The following is a 12,734-nucleotide window of genomic DNA, read 5'->3' as shown; positions in this document are numbered from 1 at the left end:
CTGGGGGCCCCAGGGGCCCAAATGTTAAAACAAAGGGCCGGCCGTTTCTCAGTAAATAAAGTAGCTACAGTGGCCAGCTTGAGTCTACTGAAAGCACTTGAGAATCATACTTCAACATATGTACATGAGCCCCATAAGTCATATATATTGGGCCCCAGGGCCCCAAATGTTAAAACAAAGGGCCGGTCGTTTCTCAGCAAATAAAGTAGCTACAGGGTTCAGATTTGGTACACAGATAGGTCTTTAGTATTATATTGTCATAGGTATATATAATCCCCAGATGTCACATAATATGGGCCCCAGGGCCCCAAACGCTAAAACATAGGGCCGGCCGTTACTCAGTAAATAAAGTAGCTACAGTGGCCAGCTTGAGTCTACTGAAAGCACTTGAGAATCATACTTCAACATATGTACATGAGCCCCATAAGTCATATATATTGGGCCCCAGGGCCCCAAATGTTAAAACAAAGGGCCGGTCGTTTCTCAGCAAATAAAGTAGCTACAGGGTTCAGATTTGGTACACAGATAGGTCTTTAGTATTATATTGTCATAGGTATATATAATCCCCGTATGTCACATAATATGGGCCCCAGGGCCCCAAACGCTAAAACATAGGGCCGGCCGTTACTCAGTAAATAAAGTAGCTACAGTGGCCAGCTTGAGTCTACTGATAGCACTTGAGAATCATACTTCAGCATATGTACATGAGCCCCATAAGTCATATATATTGGGCCCCAGGGCCCCAAATGTTAAAACAAAGGGCGGTCGTTTCTCAGCAAATAAAATAGCTACAGGGTTCAGATTTGGTACACAGATAGGTCTTTAGTATTATATTGTCAAAGGTATATATAATCCCCATATGTCACATAATATGGGCCCCAGGGCCCCAAACGCTAATACATAGGGCCGGCCGTTACTCAGTAAATAAAGTAGCTACAGTGGCCAGCTTGAGCCTACTGATAGCACTAGAAAATTATACATCAACATAATTATGTGCATAGGTCTCATAAGTCAAATATTATGGGCCCCAGGGCCCCAATTGTTAAAACAAAGGGCGGGCCGTTTCTCATCAAAGAAAGCAGCTTCGGGCTCAGAATTTGTACACAGATAGCGCCTGAGAATAATATTGTTACTAACACCCACACACCCATCCACCCCACACATGTAGGACTAAACAAACAGATCGTATTATATCATAATTGAAAATACCAGCGTGAAGCGTTAAGGCTGTTCCAGTTAAATTACATACCCATTGGCTGTTCCATTTAATTTACATACTCCCTCTGAAATGCCCCCAAAAAGGCTGTTCCATTTAATTTACATACTCCCTCTGAAATGGCTGTTCTATTTAATTTACATACTCCCTCTGGAATAGTTTCCCCTGAATCATATTGCATAGCCTCACTGTGAGTAAGAGAGACTGACAACAGCAACCTATGGAGAGTAAGAGAGACGACTCCCCTGGGAGGGGACTTTTTACAATTTCTTTATTTTAAGTGCTACGACAGTGCAACCTACATTCAATTAAAGCTTGTGACTTGGACTTTCACTTTTTACACATGCAATTTCTTTATTTTAAGTCCTCTGCAAATAAGGACTATAAGTTTGGGTACACCGATAACATGCGGGTATAGCCGTATTTGTGTACAAATATATAGCCTTCTAGTCCTTTTCCTCCTCCATCAAACACATCATTCTGTCAAGGCTAGCGCTAAAACTACAAAGGCCCTGGGGCCCATATGTGGTACACTTATGGGCCTTACCCCGTAGAAGTGCCTTTTGCCCATCTTTGCCCCAGAGGTCAAAGGTCACGGGCCCCAGGGGCCCAAATGTGAAAATACAAAGCACGCCATTTCTCATCAAATGAAGCAGCCTCAGGGCCCTGAGTTGGTACACTGATAGCCCTAGCGGTACTCTATATTTACAAATATACAAGAGCCCCATATGTTATATATTATGGGCCCCAGGGGCCCAAATGTTAAAATATGTTGCAACAGATTGACAAGCCTAGCTCTAAAAGTACAAGATCCCTAGGGCTCATATGTGGCATATGTATGGGCCCTAAGTTGTAGATGTGCCTTTTGCCCATTTTGGCCCCAGATGTACAAGGCTGGGGGCCCCAGGGGCCCACATTTTAAAACAAAGGGCCGGTCGTTACTCAGTAAATAAAGCAGCTACAATGCCCAGCTTGAGTCTACTGATAGCACTTGAGAATCATACTTCAACATATGTACATGAGCCCCATAAGTCATATATATTGGGCCCCAGGTCCCCAAATGTTAAAACAAAGGGCCGGCCGTTTCTCATCATATAAAGCAGCTTTATGGCTCAGAGTTGGTACACAGTTTGCACCTGAGAACTACATTGTTATATGTACATATGAGCCCCATATATCACATAATATTGGCCCCAGGGCCCCAAACGCTAAAACATAGGGCCGGCCGTTACTCAGTAAATAAAGTAGCTACAGTGGCCAGCTTGACTCTACTGATAGCACTAGGAAATTATACTTCAACATAATTATGTACATGGGCCTCATAAGTCAAATATTATGGGCCCCAGGGCCCCAAATGTTAAAACAAAGGGCGGGCCGTTTCTCATCAAATAAGGCAGCTTCCGGGCTCAGAATTTGTACACAGATAGCACCTGAGAATTATATTGTTACTAACACCCACACACCCATCCACCCCACACACGTAGGACTAAACAGACATATCGTATTATATCATAATTGGAAATACCAGCGTGAAGCGTTAAGGCTGTTCCAGTTAAATTACATACCCATTGGCTGTTCCATTTAATTTACATACTCCCTTTGAAATGGCCACAAAAAGGCTGTTCCGTTTAATTTACATACTCCCTCTGAAATGGCTGTTCCATTTAATTTACATGCTCCCTCTGGAATAGTTTCCCCCTAATCATATTGCATAACCTCACTGTGAGTAAGAGAGACTGACAACAGCAACCTATGGAGAGTAAGAGAGACGACTCCCTTGGGAGGGGACTTTTTACAATTTCTTTATTTTAAGTCCTCTGCAAATAAGGACTGTAAGTTTGGGTACACCGATAACATGCGGGTATAGCCGTATTTGTGTACAAATATATAGCCTTCTAGTATAATTCTATATTCATTTCACTGCCATATCTTTGGAATTAAATCTTATGTACAAAATGCTAATAATCTGTACAGTTTCAAATATGATATAGTTATTGTTTTATATGAAACATTGGCAGTATGTATATCAGTGCAGAGTCTTTTTATATACATATGTATGTATCCTATAAAATATAGACATAAGCATGATATTATTTTGGTGAATGCACATGATTTTATCCTTGTTTTATTTGGTAATTTTGCTCTATATTTGTATATTAAAGACCTATTCAGTGATTTGTTCATCCAGATGATCGTAAAAATCAAAATCAAAATCATCAAAATGCAGATTTTGGCACCTTCGCTAATGATATAACCTGCTGGTGGTTAAAAGCCATGCATTAAAGACAAATAAGACATTTGACATGAACCTTAGCTCTGTATTTCAACAAATGTATTTGAATAGGGGCTTTGAAATATTGCTGTTTTCTTCATTTTTTTGCCAAATGTTTCATTTCAAAAATACCTACTGACAATTACAATGACTTATTTAATTTTTTTGTTCACTTTCGCTGGGATCACTGAACAAGCCTTTAAATATTTGTGTGTATTATAGTGCATGAAAATAACAAGGGAACATACAGTTTAGACTTTTATATAAAGTTACTTTACATTTATGGGTAGCATGAATTTTCCAAAAGACAAATACAGATTTGACTGTCTGCCAAATTCATAACGATTATGCTAGCTGAACTCCGTTCCATATTTCAGACAATGGTTGAAGTCAAATAAAAATGAGAAATATACCTCAGAATGGCACTGACTGGGTGGGGGAAGAGCCGTGTTTGACAAGATACCTTATTATGGAAATCAAGGTCAGTTTGTACATTTATGAAATTCATTATATATTTTTATACAAATGTATGTTACAAGTATTATGGTTCATGGAAATAAAGAATGTATCAATGTTACCATTTCAGTTTTGTAGTGAAAATATGTTAGACATTCATTTGTATTGTGTTAAGTACAACAATCAAGTGCTATATATGCTGTTATTTTCATGAGGGTTTTATTTTTGTGAATTTTGCGATTAGATATGCAAGGAACAACATGCAAAAAATATATTTTTATATAAAGTTTTTATATACATCGCACAGTTTCAAAAAACTTCCAAAATTTTGGAAAAATCTGTATTGTGAAACTAATAGTGTATACATTAGCCTGTATTCACTCCATTTCAGAGCTCAAACTTTGAGTCAAAGAAGGATATGGACCAATTACATTGATCTCCTTAAAATGGTCCTGGTAATAAATGACATTCACAGCTATAACCTTAATGACCTGGTGAATTTACCTTCACCCCTTGTGCTGTACCCTCCATCTTGCAAGGAAGAGCCAGTAACAGTCTGAGCTACCAGAACATCCACTGCACAGTTAATGTATACCGCTACTCCTAATAGACTCCCAATAGACTACCAATATTTGCTGTTTCAGCACCCTGAGTTTGCCAGTTCCAAAGCTTGGCTCTACCAGTCCTGAAAGACGGATGTTACCGACAGTCACCCTCCAGAAACTGTAGATGTCCAGTTTTTTACTTGCACCCATTGTATATATTGTAAGCACCTACAGTCCTACACACAGCACAGATTCCTCCTACATCAAGCTTTCCACTTGCTTTATTGGAGTGTATCATATCAAGCATCAAACCTACAAAAGTGGTAAAGCTTCCTGTTTGCAGTCAATTTCAACAACATGTAGTTGAATAAAAAAGAGCCTTGTCCACATTTGCACAAAACAAACAAAACAAACTTGTTTACGTTAGTAATAACAGTACTCTTTATTTCTTTGAAAAACATAAAATGCAAAGCTTTATACAAACTTTATACTTGGCCTGCAAGTGGCATTTACACAGGTTTGGCTTCATTGCAAGTTATTAACACATTTTCTTTGGAATTTACTGAACATAAAAAGTAGGCATCAGGAGCATGCCTATGGGTGGTTTATCCAGGTGGTTACCCCCCAAAACATGAAAAAAATCAGCCCCTGTGTATGTTCCCAGCCCTGCAAGGTTGAAAGCTTTTGGGCATGTCTCCGAGTATACTTAAAAATAATAGAAAAAAGTACTGTGTACATCTTGGAGGGAGTCTACCATGTGACCTTATTTCATAAACACTTTAAATAATTATGTTGATTAATATAGCCAATTAACATTATAAAAATAAAACTCTGACATGCAGGAAGTATTTTGTTCAAAAGTAAAAAATTATTAAAAACTGGACAGATTTGTTCATTTATATAGACCACTTGACATCAATGTTTATCAACAAAGGCGAGGGATTGGTCTTTCGATATGCTCGAACGAACCGCTTCACTGTTCAATGGCTTTCTTGTACTATATGAAATGTGGTGGGAGATTTAAAATACACATGCCCTGAGCAAACTACGATGCGCACGCATACTGCAGGGCAAAGAACAATGGAAAGTGCCATAATGTGTGCGCATACTGCCGGGCAATGACGTCACATGTCAAGTGGTCTATACCCACTACCAGATTATTCCGTAAGGGACACATGCACCCTTTGGGGTCATATACTAGAAGTCGTAGCATGCTATTAAAGATCACTAGTAGTGATTGCTGGTAGCATCTAATCATGGCTAGTGATGTAGCGACAAAGTTGCCATCACTGCTTGCAATTTGATGCTACTGCATGCTGGCGACTTATCAATCGATATCGGCAATTGCTTTTCTGATACGTGAAGGAGGTTTTGGCACAAAAAAAACCCCACACGCTACAATCCTTGCGATTGTCTCTCTTCAAAATGACTTTGTTAAGTGCTAGAGGTGCTATTATTGGGTATATGTGACATGATCAAGGGGAATGAGTCACATGTCGGCCTTGGTCAAAAATGAGTTTTACACATGTTTCTAAAGAGGACATATAGTGCTTTCAGAAACTGAAAACCCCATGTTGATACGACTTTTCTTTATGAAGTTAAGTCAATTTATCAATCGCTGAAAACAATATAAAACAAAAGAATTTTAACACTTTCTTTGCCAATATCTCAAAATCAATATTAGCGACATCCGACTCATTTCCCTTGATCGTGTCACATATAATGTACACACTTCCCTGCATTTTCTGCGCATTCCAAGGCAGGAGAATGCTCAAGTTTAAGCCTGAATTTAGGTTTATTATTGCCCAAATATCAACAGTTCCAATTTCTGTTAGAATTGATGGTAATGATCTTGAATGTGTTGATAATTTTAAATGCTTGGGTGTTGTAATTGATAATCAATTAAAATGGCATAAGCAAGTTAATAATGTTGTTCAAATGTTTTTGTAAACTTGCTTTGTTACGTCGTGTTAAACCATATCTTAATGTTGATACTTTAAATGTTCTTTATAAAAGTATGGTTCAACCTCACTTTGATTATTGTAGCTTAGCATGGTATGGTCGTTTTAAAGAAGATTGTCATAGACTTGATGTAATACAAAAGCGATGTCGCGAGTGATCTTAGGTGTTAATTACTACACTCCATCTAATTATATGTTTCAAGAGCTAAGGTGGTCACGGCTATCAGATCGTAATAATTATTTCAAAGCTCTAATGATTTATAAATGTCTTAATGGTCTCGCTCCACAGTATTTAAATAATATGTTTAATTATGTGCGTGACAATCACGATCGTGTTACGAGGCAAGCTGCAGCTGATTTGCTAGCTCTTCCACCCATTGTTCATGGTACTGACATCGAGTCTTTTAAATTTTCGTTCAGCTATAGTGGCGTTAAGTTGTGGAATAATATTGACCCGCCTACTAGAAATGCTGTCAATGTTCAGTCGTTTAAGACAATGTATAAAAGTAGCCATCTAAAGTAGATTGCATATTCGCTTGATTTGATGTTTTTTTTAAAGTTGTATATACCTATGATTATATGAAATTACGTGCCATAATTGTTTGTATATTATATCTAAATCATGTGCTTTTATGTATAATTACTATATTTTATAAGAGTGTCTTTTAATATTGTTGTAACTTAATTGTATATTGCAGGGCCCCGGTTAGAACAGCTTTAAGCTGATTCGGGTATACCCTGGGTAAAGATAATAAATAATAATAATAATAAATTTAATTTCAGACTGCTGTCTGGCTTTTTTAGCCAATATCACAAGCTTTTCAGATCTTCAATTCAATTACTCAAGTTCTTCACAAGTGTACCATCTCTTGCTAGCTTCCACATAAAATATGTGATGGGGATGATTGAATAATCATCATTCACAGCCCATCTATGATTAATCAGAACAATTATAAAATCCCTTAACCAAAATGAGCTGAAATAACATCATCCATATTGCAGTCTGCATGGGGGAAAAAGTTTATGTTGTTTGACATTCTCCGGCTTTCTGTCTCCTCAACAAACCAAATATTTCAAGAAATGAGTCTTATCATTAACATCAAGTGCCAGTTGAAAATTAGCAACTATTAAATATAAAGTGCAGTGACTTCATATTTCATAACTGTTTGTATACTTTTTATTATTTCGATATTAATTCAATTAGGAACTTTACACATAATACAAGTCAGTCAAAAATAAACATTATGCAAGTAGAAGTGAGTACAAAAGACAAATGTAAACAGTGCTGTGACTGCATCTTTCAACACTATGTATATACTATAACTTCCATACTAATTCAATTAAAAAACCTTGAACACATGTACCTCTTATACAAGTCACAATTAAACATTATACAAGTAGAAATGATTGCAGCCTACATATGATAAAAGATTTCATAAAAGTTCATGGACTATAAAATGGCAGTATTTTGACTATAAAAGTTGTATGACTAAACATTTTTGTACAGTCATGTTAGCTTTCTGTGACCATTTGAATTTTCACTAGGAGAAAGCTGCACTGCTGATGATGCTGCCAAGTGTGGAGGTGTGTGTGTTTTCCAACTGGGGAGATTCACACACCCACATTCAAACTGGGGAGATTTTTTTACACATATCTCACAGCAACCGCCATACTGTGGAGGTTGCTCTAATCAGAAAATGACAGGTGGTATACCCCCTCTATGGCTCATAAACCCAATTTTTGAGGTTATCTCCAACTGTGGAGCTCCACAATCATATTCCTCATCAGTTCAATAAGTCAATGTTAAACCAGAAAACCCAAATTTAATTTAGATTTTACGAACTACACAAATGACAAATGTAATAAAGACAAAATATGATCTTTATTATGAAGGCAGGATAAAATAATGTACATACCGTATTTCGTCAAATAAACGCCCCCGGGGGCGTTACATTTTCCCAAGGGGGGGGGGCGTTATTAGAGGTCATTTTTAGCACGACAATTCCCGTTAAAATCATTAGGTAAGCTTAAAAGTCACGCTAAAATGGTTCACTTCTGGGTTTCGGATGCAGATTTTCACCATTTATTGCTGCTATCATTGACCATGTGAGCAACTTGGTAAGCTTACTACACAAGATAGCATGGAAATATCGGAATTTTTTTAACATCTTGGTTGAAAAAAGTGGTGGGGGCGACTATTTGACGAAATACGGTATTTTTATTCTTAAAGGTAAGGTTACCCGTTCAAGAGAAAATAACAAGGTCACTTGTAAGTTGTAACCAAGACAATAACAAGTGCATCATTGTCTTGGTTACCCGGACATGAGCTGATCCTGGCTTGGATGGTGTAATCCTGGTATAGGGTGTGAACTTCGTAACAATAAGTCCCTGATTCTTGTTGAATGGTTTATATGTTGTGTCTTGGGCCACAGTGGCCAGCGAATGTTTGTAAAGTGTGCTGAAGTGTGTGGGTTTATGCTTGTGCATAGTGCACTATACTGTGTCCACATATAGAAGTACAAACCAAATCTGTGGCATCAGGGGTCGATGCTTTGCGTCAAACAAAAAAACACAACACGTAAAGAGTGTGGAGCACTTGGCAAGTACAAATCGCACAGCAGTTGGCGCGCCAAGGAAGCATTTAGACACGCATTGCACTGAAATGTTTATTCTCATACCTCCAGTTTTCGAGGTCTATTTACTTTGTACTTCTATGTGGACAGACTGTATAAATAATTGCACTTTTTCAAGGCTGTCTATTTCATAATGGTTAACATACAATTTTACGACATTTTTTTTCGAGAGAGTAGCCATTAATCAGTGCCCCAATCCCCCATCAAGTTGCCACCACCGAGAGTTGAACCCGGGACTTTATGCACAAGAAGCAAGTTTTCAACCCACTTGGCTTCTTCGAAACTAGCATTCACCCCGGGCATTCACATGTAATACATAATACATGGGTGATCCAAGATGGTGCATTTGTAGTGGGCGATGTGGCATGGAGTGACTATGCCCTATACACGGACTTTGATCGTGCATCACACATGCACAGATTGCTACTGTGTCTAGGAAACCAAATGGACTATAATAGGTCATGCTCTCAAATGCTTCCAGTTGATGGCCTAAAATGAGATGGTATAAAAAGTGGTGCACCTGCTAAAAAGTTGACAAAATAACACTCTTGAGATATTCCAGATTTGACCTCCTTATTTTAAGCCCTTTAAAATCATACCAAATATGTTAGGATGGCTCCTCGCTTTGTTCTTCATTTCCTCCAGAAATTTGTCATGTTTAATGCATCTTTTATAATGCCCAGATAACTAAATGCTCATTTTGTGAGAGCAGGTCACACATGTACATTAAATCCTATACAGTATGTAGCCCTATCAGTCAAAGTCCATCCCAAAATTTTTATTCATAATTCAAATGCCAAACTTGAAACACAATTCAGCATCGAAGTGGTTACGTAATTCTCTTGGTTACCGGATCACGCTATTTTGATATCCTTCGAGTACCATATACTTTGTGTGGTGATTGTTTCGATTGTAGTTCATTACTCTGGCGCGTGATCCCGTTGGCATAGTAACATTACGTAACTTTGATACTGAATTCTCCACTTCACTCCATTTTGTGCTACCTTTAGGAATAGATATGATTTGATGCCACATTGTATTTCTTAAAAAATAAAAAATATTACTAATTGCATTTTTTGAAATATTAATCCTGGGTATTAACCAATACAAACGCTCCATTCATCTTTATGTAACTGCTGTTTCATAACAAGGAAATGACACAACTTAACACAACATAATGTGGTGCCATTCATACAACTACACAAATTTCAGCTGCTAATTTCATATGTGATGATTGTTTGTAATTTGATCGGGGAATGACTAATCATGTTTGATGTTAATTGATCCATCAAGTACCTAGACATACTTGATGACAACTGACTGAGCAGGTAATGATTCATGTGAGCTCAATGTCATTAACTAATTACATTAATCCCTATCGTTATCATTAAGGAAATGTTAGGGATTAATGAACTTAAGTGCATCACATTCAATACAAATTATTGACCAGAGTTTTTGTTTTCTGTGGGCTATACATTGAAATAGCCATACACAATTACTTTTGACAGTAGAATTGGTCTAACAAAATGAAACCATAATTACCTTTGACAGTAGAATATTGGTCTAACAAAATGAAACCATAATTACCTTTGACAGTAGAATTGGTCTAACAAAATGAAACCATGAAGACAGGCTATATTAAGAGGTTTGTCTTTAAAATCTTCTTCAGGGGACCTTTAATACATGAACATACAGTATTATATACTGCAAGTGCCAGTTCCATAAGTAGATGTGTTATAAATAGCAACAGAAATTTGGTAATTATCCATTAATTGCACAAGTAGAAGCATGTAATATGTTGGCAAGAAAATTTATTGAAGGGAAAAGCAGATTTTATGGGTGAATAAAATTCCTCTTTAACCCAGTATTTGTGGAAGAAAGGTCCCAACTCCATGGAGTTGGGCCTTTCTTCCATGAAAACCATGATTAAGTGTACATGGAAGACTATTTAGAGAGTAGATTTTGGCTCATCTTTCACACACAAGGAAGAACAGTCTGCTGGCAATAAAATGATGGGTCTAAGTAATTTTTGTAAAAAATTGAAGCTGGGCCCTTCTTCCACTTAGGTATTCAATTATCTTTAATATTAGTAAAATTAGTCTTACAAAATGATTGTCAAAAAGCTAAAATAGTCTTCTAAGGTAATATGTACAAGAAACCCTGAAGACAAGACCATATTAAATGGTTGGTCTCAAAAATCTCCAGAAAAGTTCAAAATTATCTTTAACAGTAGCAATATTGGTCTTACAAAATGATTGTCAAAAAGCTAAAATAGTCTTCTATGGTAATTGATATGTACAAGAAACCCTGAAGATAAGACCATATTAAATTGTTCGTCTCAAAACGTCTTCTTTTAAGGCTACACGATTTATTGTTGGAGCCAAAAATTATCAAAATCAATATATTATTGAAAACAACACTTTGATTTTTGGCAAAAGTTCATTCTACAAATCATATACTTTGAAAACTAGCTTAATTTATTGTTGTGAATAAGTTATGTATGTTTTACAAAAGTGTTGTTGTTTCAGTCCTCTTTACAACATAACTCAAGAACCACAGGACCTACAAGAGTATATCTGTGATATCTGAATTCTTCTACACACTCGCTATGAAATGATCAATGCAATTTTTGCCAAAGCTCATTACCATTTGCAAGATGCTGTGAACTACCAAATCGCAACAGTTTAAAATAGTTGCTAACCTTAGTAAAAAGATTCAGATTGCATATTGAAAGTGGATGTAATCAGAAAGTGAAAATATATGTAGGAATTGTTTTCAAAACTGCTTAATAATAGATTAAGGGGGCACGCAGGATCACTCAAAGTGGGAAATTTTAGACATTGTTTTGTATTGTATCTTTAAAAGTAATGATGATAAGTATATAAAAGTATCCATTTGAGTGATCCTGTGTGCCACCTAAATGTCTATTTATCAATATCCTCTGGAGACTATTACCAAGATACAACAAAATACCAACATACATAAAAAAAAGAATGCTCTGTCAAAACCTCATAATTCCAATAGCTGCTGTATGCTAAATATGTACAATACAATATATTATATTGTACATATTTAACAGCTAGCAGCTATTGGTGTTACGAGGTTTTGACAGAACAGTGATGATATGAGGTTTAATGGCCATACTCCTACTGGAAGTATTTTGAATATTTTTTCCACATGAATATGGGAATCAAGTAGCTATACTCAGCTCATAATGGGCGGGCCTTATAACATCGCGGATTAATATCAATATATTTTATTTCGAGAATTGTCTTGTGACATCTCGCCAGAAGTATCACAAATTATTAATTCAAGCCCTATACTCTGTCTACTTTATTTAACATGCACAATATAGCTAGGCAGACAGGTCAACTATATCACTCTAAACGTGGGTCTACTTTTCGGCGTAGTGGTAAAAGCCTAACAATTCCCGCCGATTACGAGCTGATCAAAGTATTTTGAGACAAACAACTTGATACAGCTGAATATGAAATGTTAACAATTTATACATAGCAAAAGACATTTCATGAGTAAATGACATATAAATGTACAAACCATAAAAATATCTTCATAAATTTGTCTAATATCGACATTTGGTACTTACAATTATTATCTTGTAGCTAATCACACAGTAGCTATTCTACTAGATAC

This window comes from Amphiura filiformis, chromosome 5, assembly GCF_039555335.1.
Source record: "Amphiura filiformis chromosome 5, Afil_fr2py, whole genome shotgun sequence".
Taxonomy (NCBI): Eukaryota; Metazoa; Echinodermata; class Ophiuroidea; order Amphilepidida; family Amphiuridae; genus Amphiura; species Amphiura filiformis.
Note: the sequence above shows the minus strand (reverse complement) of the source record.